The sequence below is a fragment of the Chrysemys picta genome, chromosome 13 (assembly GCF_011386835.1).
Source record: "Chrysemys picta bellii isolate R12L10 chromosome 13, ASM1138683v2, whole genome shotgun sequence".
NCBI lineage: Eukaryota > Metazoa > Chordata > Testudines > Emydidae > Chrysemys > Chrysemys picta.
The window spans coordinates 31,271,234-31,296,899 of NC_088803.1; the positions used below are offsets into that span (position 1 = coordinate 31,271,234).

Here is a 25,666-nt window from a genome sequence, read left to right on the forward strand (position 1 = left end):
ACTAGGAGACACTACCATGTATTGTTGGCATTTCCACTCTCCTGCAAAGGAAATAACACACTCCTAAATACCAGCACATTTCACATAGGCCCTCTGTTAATAAACTTTGCCTCACACGTGAACTACTTGCATTCAAATGGCCTTACCCCATATGGTAGACATTCCTCTTGTCCTGTCTGTATTGCCTCTGCTTTTACCTATAAACTCATCAGGGTAGGGATGTTGGGCAATGACCTAACCTGCACAGAGCTGTGTACCTTTACAGTACTATGCAAAAGATGCTTAACAATAACTGTAACTACTGAGCTGGGTTAATTCAAGCTAGGAGTGAAAAGTTTCATATATCATTCCTGTTCCACTGTACATCTAGTCTTCTGCACCATGTATACCATAGCAAATCCCCTCTGATCTGATTTTTATTTAACTGTATTTTTGTTTTGTTTTAGTGCGCAGTATATAGCATCTTGCTGACTAGTTTCAAATTGCTGAGATTCAGACACAGGAAACGTTTCCACTGGCCTTCACTCCACTGCAATTAGAAAGGTAAGGTCAAACAAATACACCTCTACCTCGATATAACGCTGTCCTCGGGAGCCAAAAAACCTTACTGTGTTATAGGTGAAACCGCGTTATATTCAACTTGCTTTGATCCACCAGAGTGTGCAGCCCTGCCTCCCCAGAGCACTGCTTTACCGCATTATATCCGAATTTGTGTTATATCGGGTCGTGTTATATCGGGGTAGAGGTGTACATGCTAGTACTGTTCCCTGCTTCCTCCCAATGGTTTCTGACCCCGTGTATATCAGCTGGCTATGGGCAGTGCATAACCTAGATCTGTTCCAGAGATCAAAAGAGTCACCAGTTTAAAGACAGCCGATGTAGTCATTAGCTGCTTGTGATGTTCTGCCTCCTGTTATGAAGGTCAATGCAAAATCAGAGATGTTTTGGTTTTTTAAGTGTCATGCTAACACATTGACAACAAACAAAACAAAAGCTCCACCTAATCATGGAAGAGGGAGAGCACAGATAGTGTCATTTTAATCTTCCCCATATGTGCTTCCACCAGCTGGGAGCCTTCCAACTTTGATCTGAATGAACTTCATTCAGTGAGCGATGCACTGATACCAATGCTCCATTCAAGTATTACAGCTACTCAGTCTGCCCATATTGGTGCCAGACAGTGTCATTGTGGAGGTGTTTTTAATTATGTGGCTGCCTGTCCACAAAGAACTGTTCTGAGAACCCCTATGTGAAATGAGAAGACTAGCCAATCTGGACTTGATCATGGACTTTAAATCACTAGCAGCTTGTGCTGGATCCAAACCGGTGACCTGGAGATTAAAAGCTCTGTATTCCATTACAGATCCCCTGAGCACTGTCTAAACCAGGGGTCGGCAACCTCTGGCACGCAACTCGCCAAGGTGCGGGCCAGGCCAGTTTGTTTACCTGCCGCGTCCGCAGGTTCGGCCGATTGTGGCTCCCACTGGCTGCGGTTCGCCGCTCCAGGCCAATGGGGGCTGTGGGACGCGGCGGCCAGCACATCCCTCGGCCTGCACCGCTTCCCGCAGCCCCCATTGGCCTGGAGCAGTGAACCGCAGCCAGTGGGAGCCACGATCGGCTGAAACTGCGAATGCGGCAGGTAAACAAACTGGCCCGGCCCGCCAGGGTGCTTACCCTGGCAAGCCACGTGCCAGAGGTTGCCAACCCCTGGTCTAAACTATTGCAGTCTTTCAGTATTCTGCACCTAATCATAAGGCTGAAACTTTGTGTCTGATGAGGTTATATTGTAGATGTTTATGTTGAATGGTGCAGGGAGGCTATGTTGTATATGCAGATGGAATTATTTTACACCTTGCGTTACTACAATATTGCTCTAGTCATAAGAGTCGAGAAAAATTTCAATGAGGTTTTTGTCCATACTTATATTACTTCTAAGTAGTACATAATATAGGTGCTTAATGTGTCTTAATAGATTGTTAGGCATTTGTTGTAACATCAGATGAATGCAATAGGTTGTTTATAACTATGTCTTATAATAATTTATAATACTGTCTATTGGTATGCTTATAACAAATATTGCTCTTGTCTGTCTCATGCCTATGAGAGGTGCTATTGAAAACTTTACCCAAGTGACTTAAGGCAAGATTTTTAAAGGTATTTAGGTGTCTGAAGATGCAGATGGGTGCTTGGTGGGATTTTCAAAAGCATTTAAGCAGGTTAGGCACTTTGGGAGTTAGGTGTCAAAGTTGCTTTTGAAAATAAGACTTAAGCTCCGAAGTCACTCAGGCAACTTTGAAAATTTTACCTAACATCTGCTGGTCATTTATTAACCCTTCATAAGCTACAGGCATAAATGTAAAGTTTGGAGCCCCAGAAATCATTGACTGTAGTTAATGGGGCCCCTATGAAAGAATATTCAGAGAGTTAGCCTCTGTATCTTGGTCCACTTATACATTTAAAACTAGAAATGGCAAACTGATATTACTTGGGCTGTCAAGAAAATAGTTTATTGAAGCTATTCCAAGGTTATCAGTGCCTTGCAACATCTAATTGTTCATAGATTACTTCAGAGTGAATTTGACTAGACAAGACTTTCAAATTGCTGGTTTTCCCAGTAAGTCTGTTCCGGGTATCCTGCTGACAGGCATAGTCCTGAGTGTATGCGCCATTCATCATCTCTTTCCTCTATTATTATGATGTCAAGGTTTGGTCCACTTGCTCACGGATGTGCTTGGTGGTCATCTTGAATTTGAGCAGAAAGGCTGGAGGGAATCAATAAAAGGAGTATTGTTAGTTCTGCAGGGGACATATGGAAATGGCTAGAATAGGAGACATCTGTTACATTTGATTCTCGGGAAAAACCAATAACCTGGGCAAAAATATTTTATATTAAGAGTTTTCATATAACAGACCTTTTTCCTCCCCAACCTTGCACTTTGTGTAGTCATTTATGCCTGTGAAAAATCAGAATAAAGTGCTTCTTTTCTGGGGTAGTGATAGGAGAAGCAAACTCTGAAGGTCTTTTTTACAAACAGAGGCTGCACACACATGTCCCGACTCTGAGCTCTCAGAAACCAGTTTTACATCAGGTTTCAGAGTAGCAGCCGTGTTAGTCTGTATCCGCAAAAAGAAGAACAGGAGTACTTGTGGCACCTTAGAGACGAACAAATTTATTAGAGCATCCGAAGAAGTGGGCTGTAGTCCACGAAAGCTTATGCTCTAATAAATTTGTTAATCTCTAAGGTGCCACAAGTACTCCTGTTCTAGTTTTACATCAGTGCAGCTCCACTGACTTCAGTTGACCTACTCCTGATTTATATTGGTGTGAGATCAGGATAAGGCTCAGGTCCGGAAGTATAAAAGCATAGCTTCTAGACTATGTTGTGACCTCCAAGAAAACTGCTTTGTAGTACAACTTGGGGGACCTTGCTAATGCTCAAAAATGCTGCATTAACACTATTGGAAACTGCAGTGTTAATGACCATTAGTGTAGAGCATGCTAGTGTTTTTTATATGGAATTGGCTGGGTAGACAGCTGAATGGAGTGATAGAATTAGTATGTTCATGCTTATCAGTGATTTAGTGCAATCAAGAGATCATTGTGATTGGAGAAGCAAAGCAAATGAGGTAAAGTTCCTCCTACAATCTTTCTCTGGTCTATTAAATTCAATTCTTTTACAATGCTGGAATCTAGCCCTGACAGTCCTTATTCAGGCATACTATTGTTGAAGTGATTTGGGAATTTAGTTTTTCCAAAATCTTTGTCAGGCTGGATAGGTGTCTCCGGGATATCATAATGACCTTCTTTTCATATAGCACATATATGGACTTCTAGACTGGCTTATGACTTCATAGCCAAAGAAAGTGACACTTGTTAGTTACTTTGACTTTCCAGAGTTCCTCTAAGGATATATGGATCTACCCCATGAACTTCAAAGCCACTGAGTTTCACATAGATCCAGTCATGGGAGTTAGTATCCATTCTGAAGTATAAAATTTCTCCCTACGCTTATAGTACACTTCATAGCATATATGTACTGATCCAAAGCCCCTTCCAAGTTAGTGGGAGTGTTTCCATTGATTTCAATGGGCTGTGAGTCAAGTTCACATTGAATATATAGGCAGACTTCCATTATAAGACCTTGTTTTCAGTTCCTTAAATCTCTGCCAAACTTTAACTGCTTAGGCTGAAATTTTCCATGTGGAGGTGCTTGGCTCAGTCTGAGAGTTATTTTTGTGTGTTTAAGACTTCAGCAACAATCATTTAGCCATTTCCAAGAATGAGATTGGGGAAAATACATTGTTTTAACTGTTAAACATTCTTTTGAGACTCTCTAGTGCCCATGTGATTTGGAGCACGGCCTGGAAATTTGGTAGAGAGGTCACCCTGGTGTCAGGGATGTGCTTTTTGCTGCTCCTGTGAAAATCCACCCATATTTGGCCAAGTTACAAGCCATCCCAGGGCTGCAGGGCTGAGCAGGACTTTCCCTGTAATTGCTCCTCCCAGATTCTGCATGCCACTGGGCACAGGAACTGAGAAAGCAGACGCTCTCCCAGGCTCTCAATGAGCCTCCTGCTGGGCCCAGGCAGCAAGAAGAAGGAAGCTGACTGGAGTGAATAGGGATGAGGAGGATGGCAAGGCAGGGAGACTGGAACTAGTTTCTGAGTGAGGGTGGAAAGAAACTGGTACTAGGATGAGCAGGTTGGGGTCTGGGACGAGGAGTCAAGGTTGAGGAACTGGCCACTAACTGTGTTGCTTATTTTTCTGGGTGCCCAATGTGAGACCCTAGGGTCTGATCTGCCAAGGTGCTGAGCACTCACAGCTGCAACTGAAGTGAATAGGAACTATGCATTATATTCCATATTACACGTTGAAAGCAGTGTACCCTGAAAAATCAGACCATAGGCCTCTGAGATTGAGCACCCAACATTAGTGGATGCATTTGAAATTAATTTTTACCTCAGTTCCCCATCTGAAAAATGAAGACACATGTATTAGTGTGTGAAGCACTTGGCTATTACAGTGATGAGTGCCATAGACCAGCCTGTGAGGAAATTTAATTTAATAATTGTGTTTTTTAGCACAGTTTGAATAGTGGGCAGTAAATAAGGCCTGGAAAACAGACATTGTTTTATCCTCATTGTTCAGTGTTGAATAGCTGCCCATTCAGTGAGCGCTGTCAATCCTGTGCACTTTCCACAGGCCCCTTGCCTTTTTCAAGTAGTATGTGACCATGTAACTAAAGACTATCATACTGCATACGCCCAAGGGGGACACATCAAGGTAACACAGGTAACTTTAATTCTGGCATTTGCTAACTTCTGAATGTTTGATTTTTGCAACCTTAGTGAGTTTTTGAGTGCCTGACTTTGCAGCTTTTAACCATACTCAACCATAACCAAAGTCTGCAAAGTACACACACAAGTGTGCACCTATTCTGAGTGCATACAGATTGGTTAATTGTGTCATGAATAACCAGCATTGGTAAGTTTCTTGTGTATATACACTCAATATAGAGCCACGTACCTAACTTTTTGTGTATGGAGAATCTGCCCCTTATAGTAGTGTATGTGACAATACTCATGCTGTTAGACTGCATGCTTCGAGTTGGTGATCACACTTCAGTTCATAGCCTGCAGACGGAGGAGAAAAATCCACTGCCACTTTTGCACTAATTGGCATTAGAGGCTCTTCAGAACACATCTGAGGCACCCCAATGGGACAGTTAGTTCTGCCAATGCTGTTGCTATGGTGAGCCATGTCAGTAGAGGGAGATCAGAAGACCACTAGATAAGCTATCGTGGGGTGTCAGGAAGATGGCACAGTGTAGTAGTCCCTGGAAAAGGATTGGGAGAAGCCAGGAGCATCCTAATTTCTAATCATGACCTAGCTACTGAATTATCCATCTGCACTTTGAGTTTTCTCTGTTCTTGTGCCTATCAAACCCCAGCTAGAAAACAGGGTGACAGAAGAAACAGTAGTAGATGCTGTATCCATGCTGAGCTTTCCTGGGTGAAGAACAGTTACAAGACAAAAGGAAATGAGTAGAGGAAATGGAAAGGGAGGAGAGGGTGGAATCAATTGGCTTAGGCCACTGTTTTCAAAAGAGGTCATTAATTTTGGCTTCTTCACATTGAGAAATCATCTGAAATAACTGCAGTATTTGCCACCATCATCACTTAAGCTTCCTCTGACCACTGCATCCTGAATGGATACCTGGGTTTCTAAAATGGCCATGACAGCCATGCTGTACACATGATTGTTTTAGTCCTGGAGCAAATATCGAACCCACAGATGTCACTGTTACAGGCCAAGCTACATTGTTAGACCTTCGTGCACCACCAATCAAATGCACCCCTCTGGTACCTGGGTTTGCTACCTTCACTCCTCTCTGGGTGGGACCACACAGTACTATCTTGGGCTGCAGCCCAGAGCTCTGGTCTCTGTTCACCACGGTGGTCGCCAGACCGTTTGTTTAAATTTTCATGGCCACCCACAGCTCCCCGCAGTGGCTGTGGTTTGCTGTTCCCGGCCAATGGGAGCTGTGGAAAGTGGCGTGGGCCCACCTGTGTCTGACACTTATCGGGCCTTTCCGTTCAGAAGCCTGTTACCAGCACATGATTAAAGTGACTCACAAACAGCTTCTTCAAAACAAATTTATTCACCTAAAGATACATAGGAAGCAGAGAAAAGGGATAAAACAACCAAAGGTCTGTGTGCCTGGATCTTATCTACTTTATTGTTTCCTTATAAGTTTTGGGTAGGTTCCTCTCAGCCTTAACATGCCTTCTCCTTGATTTCTAGGCCCTGACCTGGGAAAACAGTAGTTTAACCTGCTGGCATCTGGAAGACAATATCTTCCCAATTAATGGCCTAGCCACTGTTATCTTAATTCTCTTTAAGTTATTTACCTTAGGTGTCTTATCTCTACCATTGTTTTATTTCCTATTCCTAACAGTGCCTTTAACTTTGTGAGGTCAGGCAGAACAATATCATGCAGATAAACTGAATTACATTTGATAGCCAAAACTTTTTTTATAAATATCTCCCTCATTCTCCACAACATAGAAGGCCTCTGCCATGAGATTTTCCAAAGAGATGAGTGCCAGTGCTCAGCGGTTTCTTCTCAGTGGTCAGTTCAGTTCTTACACAGTGGGTAAACCAATGGGGTGCATCCCATCTCTGTAGTACAAGTTGAGCAGGATAAATAGGATCAGGTTTCAAAAGATAGTCATAAATTGCACTGTCTGGGTGAGGCTTGGGCTGCTAAAATCACCCTAACCTATCCAATAGATTAGATAATGGGCCAGATTCACTGGAGCTGGAACAGGGAGTTGTAAGTTACCCCCTTCTATCCGTGTCCAGCCTTCTGTGCCCCCAAAGGGGATATGCTGTGGGAATGAGCAGTCAGTTACCACAATCACCCTCCTGAGGCTCGCCAGGGACAGGGGCTTCATATGAGCCCATGTAGACTGTTAGTGTGATGTACTGGCTCATCCTGGGTGCACCCCCATGTCAGCCAGCCTTACCCACTCCCTTCTGGTGGTTGGCTCCTCACAGCTCCCAACCCTTCAGCAGCTGCAGCCTCCTCCTCTGGCTGGCTTTCAATTTTGGAAGCCTAGCACCTGGGCTTATACCAGCAGGAGCTGGGGCTGGTCTTGTCTTTGTAAAGCAGTAAGTGCCCAAGAATTAAGTGACCTACATTGTCTAGGTGACAGCCTGGTGGAGGAAGCAGCTCTGCACTGGGAAGAAGGGATGTTTGCTCTGACCAGTGCTCATGGCATAGTACTCAGCCTTGTGATTTGCTGGTCCACCCCTGTGCCACTAATCTGGTCTGATGGCAAAGAGAGAGAGGCTATCCGACCAGCTAGTGTGGAGGGCAAAATAAAGCTTATTCCCCACATGTGCCTGGCGAGAGATGCCAGAGAACTGGCACCAGAAGAAGGGCAGAGGGAAGGGAAAGAATTCAAAAGAAAGAACCCCTCAGGGGCAAAAACCAACAGGTCAGAGAAATGGCCGGAGGAGATGAGAGGTTTATTTTTAGTTTTCCAGTTGAACTGAATCCAAACAGCCAGATGATGCTCCTTCTGATGGGTGAGGTTTGCATCAGACTTCAGCAAATCCATGTGGATGGCCAAGGAGTTTATATATGGAAGCAGAGGTGGGAGGGCATTAAACTCTTTCTGATGCAATTCTCCTCTGAAAATGGGGATGTGTCATGCAAACACCTACTCCGCAGATCTGCTCCCTGACTACATTCAGAGCCAGCTCAGCTCTAAGTTGGCAGAGCCCCCAGAGCTCTGGGAAAGCAGGCTGGATTCTATTCTGGTTTGCACATCAACAGCAAAACAGCTTTTGGGAAGAAAAGCCTTGTTCGTGCTCACTTCCACTTTGCCCCAGCATTCAGTACTGGAATGCCATTGTATGTAGGGAACTGGCTGCAATGTACACAGGACCTTGCCCAGGGCTCAGCATACTGTGTATGCAACAGTCACCATGCAGAGGGGAGCCAGCAGCTCTCTGCAGCCCACAGCTCTGCTGACCGAGGTAAGGAGAAAATGACATTCAGACATGGGCCAAAGTGGGTATTTTAGCCAGGGGCTGCTCTTACAGACATTCCCTGAGAGCCTTACTTAGACAAGACTTCCACTGGATCTTCATAGAATATCAGGGTTGGAAGGGACCTCAGGAGGTCAACTAGTCCACCCCCCTCCTCAAAGCAGGACCAATCCCCAGACAGATTTTTGCCCCAGATCCCTAAATGGCCCCCTCAAGTATTGAGCTCACAACCCTGGGTTTAGCAGGCCAATGCTCAAACCACTGAGCTATCCCTCACCCCTGCCTGAGTGAGAACAGAACAAACACAGATGGCTATAGTGTGCCATTTTGGTACAGCCCTTTGCTGGGGTGATGCAGAGCCTGTATGCCTGCAGGGGACCACTGAGAGCTAGAATGCCTCCAGGAACTCCCAGGTGTGGAGCCCATTTGCCCTGCTACTACCCTCTTTAGGGAGTACAGCATGCTCCCTATAGCAATGGCTTGGCTTTCTGCTATCAGGCGTGGCCTCGGCCTCAGATGACCTCTCACATGACCGCCAGCTAAACCAAAAAACTCTTCCCCTTCCAGGCTAGTGACAGTTCAAATAGAAACAAATGGAACAAAGTCCCAGTGATCTGAACCACGGGCTGCCTCTCCTTGGTCAGGGGAGTGCAGGGAGCCTCCTCCGACACTTTTGCTGGAGTCTGGAAAAGTACACGAGTGCCTAGTTCAGGTCTCCAAGCCCCTCTTCGGCTCCTTGCCCAAGGCCTCTTCTTTTGCTGACTCCCAGGATTCTGTCCTCTCCAGGATCCCTCCGCCCCTATCCACTCCCTCCCACTTCCTGCCCCCTGACTGCTCCCCACAGAACCCCCAACCCATCCAACCTCCCCTGCTCCTTGTCCCCTGATCGCCTCCTCCAGGACCCATGCCCCTAACCGCCCCCAGTACCCCACCCGCTATCTAAGCCTCCCTTTTTCTTGTCCCTGACTGCCCCCTCCTGAGACCCCCCCACCCTAACTGCCCCCCTAGGACTCCACCCCCTACCTGTCCCCTGACTGCCCTGACTCCTATCCACAACCCCGCCTCCTGACAGGCCCCCCCAGAACCCCCAGCCCATCCAATCCTCCCTGTCCCCTGACTGCCCTGACCCCTCTCCACACCCCCGCCCCCGACAACCCCCCCCAGGAACCCACTACCCATCCAACCCCCACTGCTTCCTGTCCCTTGACTGCCCCCTGGGACTCCCTGGCCCTTCTCCAACCCCCAAGCCTCCCTACCGTGCCGCTCAGACCAGCCAGACATGCTGCTGCATTCCCCTAGTGGAGTGCACAGTCCCCCCCCCAGAGCGCTTCCGGCGCGGCACGCTGAGGCTGTGGGGGAGAGGGGAGCAGGGGAGGGGCTCTGGCTGCTGGAGGCCCTGATGTGAGCGGCTCAATCTGGCCCAGTTGCTCTGTCAGCCGAGCTGCACTCTGCATTGGGAGGGAAATCCCGGACCTTTTTAGATTTTTACAAAGTCCTCCCGGACGGCTATTTAAAACCCCCAAATCCGGACATGTCAGGGATAATCCGGATGTATGGTAACCTTACCCTTTCCCAGCAGTCCTCGGTTCCTCAGAATCCCCCTGCTCTGGGCAGGAGCTGGGAACAGATTACAGCTGGATCTGGAACCCACCTTAAAGGGCCAGCATGCCCTTTGATATGCCTTGATAACTGGCTAGCTCTCAGCACATTGGGTGGGTGGTGGAGCCAGGGCTCCATCCTGCCCTTGTGCACCCTGGAGTGGAGGTAGAAAGCTGCTCCTGCACACCCTTGATCACAGGGTTGCAGTTCTGCCTGGCCCTTGCACAGATTGTACAAGGCCAGGGTGAAATTTCCTTATGCCCTCCCACAGTGCTGCTCACTTATATAAGGGCCAGGCACCATCTGCTCTTAAGTGAGGATTTTATGGTGAGGTCACATGTTACGGTTCTGCTTCCTGACTGGACAGGTGTAACTCTTAGGATATGTCTGCCCTGTGGTCATGGGTTACTGTTGCAGCTTGAGAAGACTTACCAGCACTAGTTCTGATCAACCTGGCTTGCATACTGGAGCCATGAAGCTGCAGCAGCATAGGCTTCATCACAAGCTAACCCTGCAGGTAATTTCAAAGCTAGCTCAGGTATGTCTACTTGAGTTGCCGTCGCACCCTGCGACTGCAGTCTACTTGAGCTGGAAGGCGTAATTTCCAGCTTGAATAGCCATGCATGCGCTAGCGCCGATCAAGCTCCCATGCTAAAAATAGCAGTGTAGCTGCAATAGCCTGAGGGGTGCAGGAGCTAGCAGCCCCAAGTACAATTGTCTGAAACCATAGGTATGTACTCAAGCTGCTAGTCTCTGCAGCCACTCGCGCTGCTGTGGCTACACCTCTACTTTTAGAGCGCTAGTTCAATCGGAGCTACCACAGGTACATCTACTGAAGCAGGAAATTATGCCTTCTAACTCCAGTATAGGTATAGCTTTAGGCCTCTGTTTCCAGTGGGAATGCTTGCAATGAGGAATTCAAACATTCACTTCCCACAATATTCAGCAGCACCAGAATAAATGTGCTGTTTTACTTCCTGCCTGTAAATCAATTTGCTAACGTTTTGAGAAGCAAGTGCAATCACAGAAGCAGCAAATTCATTTGAAAACATGAAAACATGTTTGTTTGTTTTATTGCAGCATTTACCCAGCACTACTTTCAAGCCAAGGCAGGGTCACTTCCCAGCAAGGGTCTTGAGCTCAGACATCAAGGCCCAGACTCGCCTCTAATACAGGCATAAATGAGTATCTCCACTGACGTCGATGGAGCCATACTGATGCAGAACTTCCCTAAGGTCAGAGGATTCATGATCTGTTTCATGCAGCTGTTGCCTCTGCCCTCTTTCTAAACAGCCACACCAACACATAAAGTGCCACTGTATCATTGTTTACTACTAAGCCAGTGACAAGGAAAGTATTTTTCCTCCTCTGCTACAACTGCCATTGGTAAACATCCAGTAACATAATGACCAGCCAGTGTGAAACTGTTAAAATTACCTCATAAATAACTCTTAATGCACAGAGAACTAGGAGTTTCTATTGCTTGTGGATAAATTACTCACTGCCATTATGGAGCATTAAACCATGGCTAATGTGGAGTTCTCCATAGGGGATTCATTAAATACTATAGGTCTCCTATGGATTTAACCATCGGGACATCAAACTGCTTTTGCTTGTTGTCATTCTAGCATATTAGAGGTAATGCACCTCTGCACAGGAGCATCAAGGATGCTAATAGACCAGGAAAATGCTTTGGGGGAAGGGGGAAACACAAACAAAACACGTGTGAGAGCATTTGGGGGCAGGATGAGATCTGTAGCAAGGTTTTTAAAAAATTGGGAACTTGTATTTCTTTATTGCTATCTGATGAACCAGCAGACATGTATATGGACACCCCTTGCAATTGGAAACTCAGCCTTAGACCTGATCCTGCCAGCACTCCCACCTATATGTAACTTTACCCCTGTGAGCAATCCCATTGAACAAGTAATCCCTCTGGGCTCAGGCCTGGTCCCCACTAAGTCCCCACTTCGGACTAAGGTACGCAAATTCAGCTACGTTAATAACATAGCTGAATTCGAAGTACCTTAGTCTGAACTTACCGCGGGTCCAGACGCAGCAGGGAGGCTCCCCCGTCGATGCCGCGTACTCCTCTCGCTGAGCTGGAGTACCGGCGTCGACGGCGAGCACTTCCAGGATCGATCTGGGATCGATTTATCGCGTCTTAACCAGACGCGATAAATCGATCCCAGAACATCGATTGCCTGCCGCCGGACCCTCCGGTAAGTGTAGACGTACCCTTAGTGTGACTTCCTGAAAACAGTAACAGAGGGGTAGCCATGTTAGTCTGTATCCACAAAAACAACGAGGAGTCCGGTGGCACTGTAAAAACTAACAGATTTATTCATGCATAAGCTTGCGTGGGTAAAAAACTGACTTCTTCAGACGCATGAAGTGAAAATTACAGATACAGGCATAAATATATATTGGCTTCATGTGCATAGGTGTTTGTAGGATCAGTATGTTAAACTTACATCAAAGAGCAGATGGTAGGTGATCCTGATTAGCAGTGTATGCCCATTAACATCACCATGGCATTCACAATGTTTGTATGGTATATAGTATTACATTTTATTACCCTACTGTTTATCATTATATTAGTACACACTTTATTGTGAAAATTATTACAATTGTAAATTATTTCCATTCTTGCAGTGTATCTGCTGTTCCATGGTATTTATAAGATATTATTACATTTTAGTAAAATATTATGTATTTTTATTAAAAATGTAGTATGTGCTGTTAGCAAGCAATTAATGCTACTGCAGTATTTATTACCATGCTAACATTAATTAGTTAAAGATCTGAAGAGTTGCTATTGTACCAAATATTCTGAACTGGTTCAGTTCCATCCTTAGTCCACACTTCAGCTAGATAGAGAGGCTCAAAACTTCTCTAGGTTCTGGGGTGGAACAGAATCGTAAATAGCAATGACTGCAGTAAACATGACCCAGGATGTTTTTCTCAATGGGCGCAATTCATGGTTGCCCTGTGGCCGCTTCGTGCCACCAATGCTAGCACGAAAGGCCCAGATCCTCAAAAGCATTTATGCACCGAACTCCCACTGAAATCAATGGGAGTTAGGGGTCTAAACACCTTAGAGGATCTGGGCCAAAGTGGCTGCAAAGCAACCACGTGAATTTGGCCCGCCAGTGAGGCTTGCTCCAGAGTGCATCTGTAGCAAGGAGGCATCCGCACCCTGTGTACTTGAGGTATTCAAGTGCCTAAAAAAAATCTGGCCCTTGAGACTTGATCCAGAGTCCATTGAAATCAATAGACCGAGCTAATTGATTGGGTCCCAGGATTGTGCAAACAACCTAGGGCACTAGAGAAAGATCCCTTGGTTACTAGGATAATCCTATATCCTAAAGGAACAGGCTGGGCTGGTTTTGTGTGGGTGCCCTGAAAGAACACAAGGAGCTTCCCCCTTTGCTGTTCTTTGTGAGGGCCTGCAGCTTCTATTGCAGCTGGGGTAGCAGAAGTGGGGGAATAAGGGAGGGCTAGCACCCCTGCCCTGGAAATATTGTTGGGGCTGTGCCCCTGTGTAAACTCTCACAGGGGTGTGTGTGTGTGTGAGTGGGGGGACGATGAAAGCCAGCTCTGGAAGGGCTGCAGTGGCTGGCTGCAGGGCCTGGGCTTGGGCTTGGGCTGGGGATGGAGAGATGGGAGCGGGACCCAGAAGGTCTGGCATGGGCCTGGGAGCAAGTAGGAACCCCTGGGACCCTCCTTCCCAGCCTGGAGCCAACCTCCTGGCCTCATTGAGTCTCAGGACCTCCCCTCACTCCCCCTCCTGTCCCTCTTGCTCCAATTCGCAGGGAGCTTCTGTCCCTCCCTGGTTGCAGTATGGAGGGCAAAGCACTACATTAGGATTAGGCTATTGCAACCACTGGCACTAGATTCCCCACAGGGTTGGAGAAACAGCCCCTCCCTCTACACTGACCTTTCAAAGGATGGTGGAGTCCCTGTTCCAGCATTCACTCCTCAAGTGCCAGCTGGAATTCCGCTGGGTCCCACTGCTTGCTTACCCCCCAACAAATGTGACTAGTGGCCTAGAGCTGCAGTCAGGCCCCTCTCCTTTACTCAGCTGGGGACTTGATATTTCCATCTTATTTTCCTCTGCAAGGCATCTTATTATTTAATCTGAGCTTGCACACTACATATCTGCTGGTTCCCATTTCTGCCCTAGCAGGATACAACTAACTCCCAAACCTGTTTGGGCAAAACCTATTTTTAAAAGAAAAAGCCTAAGAGACCTGAAGGGAGAAGAAAGGGTGGGCAATTAATTAAACTGTTAATATAATCATCCAGGGGTTCAATCCTCATCTTCAGCTGAGCCGTACTCCACTGAGGGTAGGGGAGAGAGTCAAGATGGCCTAATTGTAGCCTGCAACTACAACACTGCAGTGAAAGTGCATGAATCCCTGGGTTTCACCCTACATAATCATGTAGGAGTGGGAAGGATTTTGCCCATTGGGAGTTGTCAGTGTTCCCAGGATCAGGCCCCTTTTCTCGGCTATTGAGTTAAACAGGTAAGACGTGTACATAGAAATATTGCAAACCGTGAAAATATGTTATCTTGGTATCTGCATAATGCTACGTGTTCCAGACGAAGGTTATTGCAGAGAATAACCAATGAACCAGCATTCAGTGGTCTGTTATTTTAAAGTGTTACCAATTTCATTTTGTTTCAATAAAGTGGATAAATTGTGAAAAGCACATACTTGCATCTACACAAAAGGCAAAAAGCAGAAATCACTGTGAGATTCAAATATGGAAGAGATAGTCGGAAACAATGAAGTTCTAAGATTGAAAAATGAAAGAGAGGGATAAAGCCTTGTGGTTTAATATGAAGGAGAAAATATATGACAGAATCTTTCATCTCTCTGACCATGTTTGCTGCAAAGTAATAAGATACATTGGCTCTGAATGGAGAAGATAAGAGACTGGGATAAAAACAAGCTTCAGTACCGCAATCATGGGAGTAAAATTATTGCCTTGTTTTTATTGCCACAGACACAGAAACCCAGAGGAAAGATGTAGCAGCAGAGAATTAAGAGCCCAAATGATGGGTTGCTAGTACTCAGGATACATTTTTAAAAGCAGTGCACTGGGAATTAGGGGTGCAGTCCAAGCTACTGCCACTCCTAAAACTGCCAGTCTAGCACAACATGAAAGCAGGGAGAATACATCGTAAAACATCACACACATGGAGTATAGTTGAAATGTTGCAAAATTGGAGCTAGTACAGCAAACTGGTAGCAGTTATCTGGTGCCCTTGGTTTTGCTGTACTGGCAAGAGCTGGAAAGTTGGTGTTGACTGGGAGATAAGTAAGATCCCAGGAGGGACTCCTGTTAGACTATGTTACAAAGTTAACCATTTTATTGACGTACTGTAATAATTTTCCTGTGCAGAGATCTTCCATCTGAGGATCTCAAAACACTTTACAGCTATTAGTGGCTTGATTTTTTTCATAGGTGCTGCTGAGAACCTAATTTGCCTTGCAGTCAAATGGAAATTTACCAGGACTTGGATGATCCAGGGGTGCGAAAATAGCTTGGGTTAAAGGGTACTGCATACAAATTGTCATGCGACCACCTTGTCCAGAAAGTTCGAAGAAGCAGCTGAAATTTTAGGTGTTTATTGAAACAGACCTGCTGGATCTTTTGAATCTTGAACATCATAAATGTCTAGCATGTTTACTTCAGAGGAAAGCAAAAATCTTGGCATATCAATACTTTAAATATTGGAAATACACGCCCTCTGAAATAAATAAAGTTGTCTGTCGGTGCCCCCACCCCAACCTCCCCAAGCATGGAAATCTGAGCCAGTAGTAAATGAGGGGCATCGCTGGCTGTCAGAGAGAGGAAAGTGACATATAGATGGCAGTTCGTGAAATCTCTCAATTTGAATTGTGATTACATTTGGTTGCACGTTTCCTTACCATCCACTGGCTTGTTCTTTGTTGGCTAGAGTAGAGATGGGCCCAGATCCCATCAGAACTTTGGGGAATTTCAGACCTGAATCCAAATGTTGTGACTCAAGCCTGTCTGTGTAATGGGTCAAATCAGAGATTGACGCTCATGTCCCAGACCCATATTTGGGGGAAGTCGGGAGTCTGATCTAATACCCACATAGGTGTGGACTGATCTCTAAGTTGGGCACTGTGTCTAATGCTATCTTGTGTATATTTGAAATTGAGGCTGAGTGCAAGTTTGGCATCAGTAAGCAGCTTGCAGGGATTGGAGCAAGATTTTTTACATCCTACTCGTACATTTGCACACAGCACTTGGTCAATTTTCAGTTAGGGTTGTCCAACTGCCTAGCCCACCAACTGAACTGTGCAAAGCAAGGAAATAACCAGTTAACCCATGTTAACCCATGTGCTCATCAGTTCTCCTTCTCATCCTCCACTACCTCCCTTTCACCATCTTCCTGGATTGCCCCCTCATCCATCCAGCCCTCTCCACTGCCCCACTCTATATCACTATCCATGCTTCCTACTTCTCTTGTTCCTACCATGTTCAACCTGGAACAGAATTGAGATGTATCAGTATTATACATTGCAATGCTGTTGTCTCTAAATGTTGGTAGATATCAAAGTTCAAAACTGAATGTGGAGGAGGAGTTAGGAGGTACAGGGGGGACTATGGTTGCTTGTGGGGAAACATGTTGAGTGGGAGCACATGTAGGCAATATGTGGGGGACATGGGAGTTTTGGGGGGCCTAGGAGGGATCTGGGTGGGTGACCTAGAGGAAGCAGGATTGTGGGAGGAGAGCCAGGGGAGAACCTGAGGGATGTCAGGGAGCAGTAGAGGCTAGGGAGGGTACATGCACGGTTGAGGAACATGTTGGGTGAATGGGGCTATGTGCTGAGGAAGGAAAGTAGGGCTTGAGTTGGTAGTGATTAAAGGGGAGAAGAAGCAGAGAAGAGCGCCGCTAAGCTATGATGAACCATTCAAAGAGCTGTTGGGCTATATTTGGAGCAAAACACAATAGCTAAAGGGTGAAAAGGGGATTTTAGTCCTGTGTCAAGTGCAAATCTCCATGCAGACTTCATTATGGAGCCATTGCTGTGGTGACTCTGGGGGAGTGAGTGCTTAGATGACTACTGCCCCCCCCCCATTTTATTGATTGCAGCATGCACTTTCTTTCCTGCCATGCTGACTGAACTTCCCTGGCCAATGCAGGTGGGGGAGCAGGCCCTTTGGCTGCCCTGTTACCTACGGAGGCTTTAGCATTGCTGTCAGCACGAGGGTCTCCTGGTGCTTGTGGATAGGAGCAAATGAACTGAGATTGTGCCTGACCTCTGTGCAGAGGGTCTTTGTACCCCCACACACCCCATACCTGTGCACACCAGTCCTAAATTTCATCTAGTTTCTGCATCCACCATATGGAGTGCTATCCATATGTCACCGGTTTTTCACTTCTGAAAATCAAGAAGATGTAAACAAATTTAAAAGACAAGTACCTGCTGTATTTTATAGGCAATTAAGTGTTACTCAACATGCTCAGTCCCTTTGTTTTCCCTTCTTTTTGTCTGATTCCATGATTATGATGTTCTGAGTGCCTTTTCTAAAACATGGTGAATTTTTAAGTCTTCAGCCCATGGTCCTGGGAGATCCTTACCATTTATAGCACTTTAGTGATTCCAAATATCCTTAAATTTTCCCACACCCACTTTGGGAGAAAAAAAAACAATAAATGTGGGGGAGGGGCTAAAAGAGGAGGGAAAGGGTATTCTCTTGTACATTACTCTTCCTCATTTCTTGAGGATATGAATTTGTTTAATACAGAACTTCAAAACCTCTCTCACTTACAGACCCTTTCCACCATAACCAGAATTACATTTACAATTCTAATCCCAAGGAGCGTGGGGAGCAGAGATGGGGAGGGTGGGTGGAGAGAAAAAGAAACCTAACCCAAAACAGAGTTTCCACCTAAAAAGAGAAGAGAAATTATTCCTGATGATAGCATGCCTGACTGATTTCACTATGCCAATAGAGTTAATCTGGGAAGTGCTCTGACACCAGAGTGACAGGTGCCAGTACCAAACCCTACTCCATATAGATCAGTAAAAGGTATCAGATCCTCAGCTGGTGTAAATTGAATCGGTTCCATTGGTTGGGAGTGACATTGATTTACATCAGCCAAGGATCTGCCCAAAAATTTCAAAACAGCCAAGTTTAGAAACCAGATAAGCTATCTTAAAGCATTGGAAAAGCTCCAACTTGGTGTAGGGATTTAGTTTATAGGGATGGGAGCTAGCTGATATAGTGATCTTGAGGAGGGCTTCAGTCAAAATTTGCTTCTTTTCAAATTCACAAAACTTCTGTGAAAGCAAGCAATTGTTCCTTAAACAGATGAGTATGTGGTCCCATGGCTGCATGATCTTAAGTAATAGGCACATGGCTGGGTGCTGGCGACTTCTGAGTTCTGTTCTTTCCATTCACTGGCCTTAATACTTTGCACTTTCCTAGCACTGTACACTCCTTATTTAATTAGGCCTCACAAAAATTCCTATAAAATAGGTATCCATATCCCCATTTTATAGGAAGGTGAGTTGCCCAAGGGCATAATTAAGTCCATGTCAGAACCAAGGTTAGAGACCTGGGCCAAGATTTTAAAGAAGTGGAGGCTGAAATTAGTCTCCAAAATTCATATTTAGGCTCATAAATATATGGCTTCATTTTGGATAGGCCAAGTACCCTGAAACTCTGACTGAAATAATTTCATCGTTTTGTTCCCTATCTCCCAAGGCTTTTTCTTCTGAGACTGTAAACACTGTCTGCACAACTCAGTGAGCTCCCACTTTTGGGTGAAAACTCTAGGTGTTACTGTAATCAAATAATTATTAATAACAGTGCAATGTTTTGCAGTATACTGCTAGGAAACTACATATTGTGATGCAAATTCTATTGATTTGCTGCAGCACTGTATGTTATGTTGCAATGACAACAATCTCCCCAGGGTCTGCACTACAGATGCCTTCCTCCTCCATTTTACTAATAGGAAGGGGTGAGAAACTTAGATTATGGAACATGCAGCACCTTTTTTTAGCTAGTAAAACTCCCTTCCCCTTGCCACCAGTGCTGTTGAAGAAACTGGTCTCTTTTACTCTCACTTGGGGAGTTGTTTACCAGCTTATGAGCAGCATAAATTTGGATGATATTAAAGTGAAATGCAATGTATACATTACAATAACATCATTATATTCAGAGGGCGAAAGCTTCCAGCAAAACCATTGAGATGAAAATAACAAATCTATCTTTTTTTCCATAGAGGGAGCTCAGTTGTGCCTATTAAGCACTGTCCCATGTTGGGAAAATATGTGGTTTCCATAGGAGTGGGACACATTTGCCCAGATAGTTCTCCTTTTTGCCTTGTCCAGTCAGTGACATGAGCTATTTCGGTTGCTGAAAGAGGGAGACAGTGGGTATTTTTAAGGTACAAGTTGGCAGTTTAGAACGAGGAGCGGGTTCAACTAAGCTGTGTGGCTCATGGTGGTTAAAGCTCCCTCTTTAAATGATCAGCAGCCAATCAGAACTACTCCAGTACTTTTGCTGTAGCCTGCAGCCTATGTGTCAATAGATATGCCCATCCCTGCCCTGAGCTTCCTACAGGGTCTGGTTTACCTTCCCTCACACTGAATCAAACATTCTGGGAACTGAGTTGATGGAAAAGGGCAGCACCATAAGCGGCACAAGATGTTTGAAGAAGGAAAAGGCACACATCCCGTTCAATCACTTCAACAGTGCCTTGTTTGCATAAGTCCCAGGAAAACTGAATCTTCTGAGTGTGTAGGCTGGGGGAAACTGAACTCACGGGGAGGTCCGATTCCTGACAGCAGTGACGGTCAAACCTCCAAACCTGTGGTAAGGATAAGATAGCTCTACAGCAATACAGTTTCCTATCACCTGTAGGCCTGCATTTTGAGTTTGGATCAGGTTAGCAGTCGCCAAAAGCTATTCCCATCTGGTGCCGGCTCAGTGTTCTCTGTGAATTGATTTGATGGCATCTTCCCAGTTCCTAGATAACAGAAAACCATAGCATAAAATTATCACCCTGTTCTGAGGAGAGAAGCCAAGGACCAAGTGATTTACCCTCTCACACTCTCGGTGGTGACTCCAGGTCTGGACTGAGGCATATTGATGGGAGCGGTGTGACGAAGGTTGCATTGCCACTTTGCTTGTTCACAGTTATTCTCTGGTTACAGGGAGGATCATGTTCTCTAGAGCTGCCGGTCCAGCACCATTCACTAGCACTAAATTCATAGATATTAATATAGACTGTTTTAAAAGCGAGGCATGCCCAAAAGCATGACTTGCAGATTCATCTGGTGACACATTGATTCCATCTAGAGCACTCGGCAGCCTGGAACACTGGCTGTTTTCTTGCCGTGTCAATGCAAGATGCTTTGAACTTTGGACAGCTACTGCACCTGGGAGCACCATTGTATTTCCCCAGTCCCCCTAACGTATTTTTGGATGATATTAAAGATACAGCAGGCGGAACTGGGAACAGAATAGAACTGGAAATCAGGGGCTTTGTTTAAGTAACACACTTGCAAATTGTAGAATAGCACAGAGAGCTACTGTTTGGAAAACTGAACATTTCTCAAGGGATTCTTTTTTCTTCAAGGCAAAATATCTCAGGTGGTTTCCCTCTCTCCCCCTTAAATGTTCAACATGGCTATTTGTGCATACTGGGAAATAACTGCTGCAGTGTATTTCTTATGTTTCATAAAACAGGTTGCAGGTGTGCCATATAGATTAACAGTACACTTAACATGCTGGGAAACTTGGAGCACGGAACACGTTAAAACTGGACCACTATCATTTAGAGCCAGATCTTCAAAGCAAGGCACAATGTTCCAGATACTTAAAGGTATTGAGGCACCTAACTCCCAATGAAGTCCTTCGGTGTTAAATTGACCTGAGGTATGAGTGATCATGGCTCACTGTATGGTTTTGCATTCAAATCATGTGAAATGCATTGTTTCACACTGGCCTAGGACACAATCAAGTGAATACAACTGAATTTTGGCTTTGTCTACATTGCCCTACAGTTCCGATTATGAAGGTGTGACTAGCAGTGGGCACTAAAGTGCTACGCTGTAACGCCCCATGTGGATGCTGGAGGCATGAACGAAAAGAGCCTAGTTTGTATTAGCATTGTCCTCTCTAAATAGGACTAAGCTGACACCCCAGCATGTCCCTGCGGGAGTTACGGCACAGCACACCAGTGCATGCAACAATTCACACCCCCATAATCTGAACTACATGGCTGGGTAAACTAGCCCTTAGTTGGAGACTTTGAACCTGAAATCCAAACAGAATTGGTGCTTTCTGGACAGAAATGAAGGGAAATATCTGCCTGTGAGGCAAAACTGCAGAGCTGGGTGTCTCCAGTAGGTGTGCAATTACCTGGCAAGTGTTAGGAAATGTTTGTTAGTGTGTTCTTTGAAGAAGTCATGCTTGCATACATTGTTTTTATGGTTGACCCCTTAGATTCCCCCTTTGACAACTTGGCACCAAGTAGTTTGGTATAATGCAGTCTATTCTAAAGATATGGGGAACATACATCGAGTCGCAGCCTGTGTTTTGAATAGCATCCTGTCAGTTTTGTAACATTTTAAACATATGGGCAAATAAACTGGATTACAGATAAATTTACTGCAATGCAGCTTGGAAACCGTGTTATTTGATGTATCTACAGGAGACTCCAAAGCACATTCCATCCCCTCCGGAGATCTGCCAATAGAGTGCGACCAGACCCTCGAAATCCATGGCTGAGTGAGGAGGGGAGTGAATATTTTGAAAAGTATAAAATGTAAGGCCCTGACCTTCCAAAAGATCTGCCCACTTGGACCCTTCACCTGCACAGAATCCCTTTGACGCCAGTGGGTTCCACAGGTGGATTTCCCTGAAGAACATGGAACTAAGGGGGTGCTGTTTCTTTGAATGCATTCATCAGCTGATGGGGAGGCTGGGAGGAGAGAGGAGGGATGTAGAGGAATTGCAGGGGCAGATTGAGAGGGATGAGAGCTGCCTTGCAAGAATAACATCATGGTTCCCAACTGTCCTCTCTCTCTCTCTAAATTTTAACAGTGGCTGTGGCGTCCTGGTTTTGTTGTTGTCACTGTTGATGTGATCTCCAAATGGACCTTTAATGTACTATATATAGTGTACAAGTTCTCCCACATGGAGGTGAACGTCAACTGTAAATGGAAATAATTTCTGGCCAAATTCTGAAGCCTTGATTCGCTTTAGTTTTCATTTTCTCAGCACATTTTATTCAATTTTATTAGGTCATTTAGCAAATAATTTTAATTTTCTGCTTAGATCTGAATTTCTGAAAGTAATGTACTGTTGTACAGTTAATGAGTCTGCTAATAAGCTCCAAGAAAATGTGATTTGCAAATCATTCCCGGACATAACTGTCACTCAGACCCTCTGCCAATTAGCATAACCATTAGCGACTATCCCTAAGAGGTCCTTGAAATTTAAATGAGATTTCCCAAGATCCGTTTTACCTGGGGTGGAAGATTCTTTCTCGTACGGAAAGTGCAGCCTGATAAAAAGCAATAACTCATTAATGAAAAAGTACATCTTTAGCGGTAAATGGCCACCTGGGCATCTGAACAGCAGCAAGAGTTTTATAATGTGCGGCATGTTTGTTTGCCCTTATAATGATGTTAAAAGTTATTGTGACTGCATACCTAATTGAGCTGCACAGAATTACTGATGAGACAGAGATACAGAAGCAAAGGAGGAATGTGTATTATCATACAGGCAGAGCCAGTATTATCATTTTAGGGTGACTTTATGAATCCATATCCTGCCACCCAAACATAAGTTATTTCTGGTGACTCGACTGGTAATTTTACCTGAGAAAGGACTGAGTAAATCCTGCAGGATTTGGCACTATAGGCCAGATTCCCAGCTGGTATAAATAACTCATTGACTTCAATAGAGCTACAAAATGTGCACAAGTTGAGGATCTGGTCCTAAGATTTTACTGAGGAGCCTCAAACCTTCCTCTGCAGCATGGAGCATAGGTCACTTGCAGGGGTAAATGGTGGATTCTCTGTAACTTGAAGTCTTTAAACCGTGATTTGAGGGCTTCAGTAACTCAGCCAGAGATTAGGAATCTATTGTGGTAGCGGGGTGTGTGTGGGGGGGTGAGGTTCTGTGGCCTGGGATGTACAGGAGGTCAGACTAGATGATCACGATGGTCCCTTCTGATCTTAAAGTCTATGAGTATAAGCCATGTTTTCCACCTTTTACGTCTAACCTCAAGTCAATTAGGAGCAGCCTCCACAGACCTTCCTCTTGCCAAGTAGGAGCTGCTATGGCAGCTCTGCACTGCTTGAAGATTCTTCTGTATTGTGGCTATTCTCTGTTGTTGTTTTTTTGTTTGTGTGTGGTTTTTTAAAGCAATGTTAAGGGCATTTGGAGCTAGTGAAAGGTTGTATGTAGTGATATTATACAAGTACTGATTATACTATGTATTCATATAATTGAGCTGTAACTAGAAGACCACTGGTTTAAGAGCAAGTGAGAGTTGGTAAAGGTCCCAGAGCACTTTCCCAAGTTCCTATCCTCTTGCCTCTGACTTCTCCCTTCTGACCCTTTCTAAGCAATTGTAGCCTGAATACAGAGGGCTTGTGGAACTGATTTCTCCCTGGTCCTGGCTAACTTCTTCCCTCCTCATCACTAGGGAGGCCTCAGCTGGACTACTGTGTCCAGTTCACACTTTAAGAAAGATGTTGTCAAATTGGAGAAAGTCCAGAGGAGAGAAACAAAAACGATAATAGGCATAGAAAGTGTGACCTATGGGGAAAGCTTGAAAGAATTTGGTGTTCAGTCTAGAGAGGAGAAGACAGTGGGGGGACATGATAAGTCTTCAAATAGGTGAAAGAGGACCATGATCAGTTGTTTTCCATGTCTCTGGAGGGTAGGACAAGAAAAAAATCAGTTTATTTTGCAGCAAGGGAGATTTAGGTTGGATATTAGAAATCCTTTCTAACTATAAGGATAGTTAAACACTGGAACAGGTTACCTCAGAAGGTTGTGGAATCCCCATCATTGGAGATTTTTAAGAACAGATTAGACAAACACCCTTCAAGGATGGTCTAGAGCAGCATTTCTCAACCCATAACTTTAAAAATAGATTATATTTTGCATACAATTTTTTTTAAATAGATGCCACTTGTGCTTCACTGTGCATATCAATACAGTGATTTGAACGTGCAGGTGTTATCAATTAACCAGTCAAATGCCACATGCAAAGAGTTATCAGAAACACTGCGTTGGGGAGCAGGGGTCTCGTGTCTCAGCCCCCCCAGCTGACTGCCTCAGGAAAGGACACAGCAGGGAATATTGGCCCGCCTGTCTATTTCTGCCATATGTGTGGTGGCCTTTGCTGGTGCCCAGCTGCCTTGCAAGCGGCCCGCTGCACCACTTGGAAGACATGTGGTGGCTCCAGAGGGGAGGCAGGTGAGAGCAGGAGCTGGAGATCTGCAGGCTAGGAAAGCAAGTGCAGTCCATCAGGAGGAAGCTGCCTGGGTCTGCTGCCTAGCCCCAGCACCATCCCTGGGTGTCTTTGGGCACTTTCAGTGCCTTGGGTTCATCATCCAGGCTTGGGCTGCAGCAGCCCCAAGAAGGATGCCTCCACGCAGCCCCTTTCTGACCCAGGAGCTGGTAAGCGCTGGGGGAGTAGAAAGGGGGATTATTCCTGCCTCACAAAGCAGTGGCAGATACCAGAGTCCCAGGGGGCTGGAGTCCCAGGGAGCTGTGGGAAGGGGAGCGTCCCCATGGGGCACCTTTGCAGCCAGCACACCTGGGGTGCTCCGCAAGCAGCTGGGTCCCATGGCTGCTCCCACGTGCCCATGCAAACTTTGCCCAGCGTGCTGGGCACTCACGGTGGGGCTGGGGCTGGCTGTGTACACCTCAGACCCACTGGTAGCACCATGGGGCTTGCGCGGGGGCCGGGCACTGGGCACGCCGTGCTCGGCCTTTCCCGAGAAGTTGGCAGAGTTGGGCAGCTTGGGGACAGCCGGGAGCAGTGCCTCGCAGAGTGCCAAGGGCTGAGTTGGAGGCTCCAGCACTGAGCTCCGCCGCGGGCTGGTACTGTGCTCCTGGGGAGGCTGCACGGAGCGCCAAGCGATGGGTGAGGAAGTAAATGTGAGGGAGGCTACAGTGATTGCAGGGTCTGTGACAGGGCTAAGGCTGCGTGTGCAAGGCAGTGGGTGGGAGGGGATGATGGTGCTGGGTAGTGGGTAATAAGTATTTTGGGGCCAAAATACTTGCGTGTTTTTTACTTAAGCTATTTACTAGGTTAGGACTGGCTATCAATGTTTACAATTGGGTCCCACACATTCTTAAAGATGTTCCTGCACTATCATTCACAAGCTGGAGGCTCATTCAGTGGGTGTGTTTTTTCTTAACCATATTGGCTACTGAAGGGTGATCTTTTTGCTCTCTTGAGAAGAAAAGCCCAGGGCA

At 45.6% G+C, this 25,666-nt stretch overlaps 1 long non-coding RNA gene across 1 annotated transcript; it reads left to right on the top strand.

The window, feature by feature from the left end:
- The first annotated feature begins 452 nt into the window (after positions 1-452).
- On the top strand, positions 453-24,823 carry LOC135975326 (uncharacterized). Its single transcript, XR_010592246.1, has 4 exons — positions 453-543; positions 11,240-11,394; positions 20,909-21,044; positions 21,876-24,823. It is a non-coding gene; the product is annotated as an uncharacterized LOC135975326 (long non-coding RNA).
- Positions 24,824-25,666: the final 843 nt, after the last annotated feature.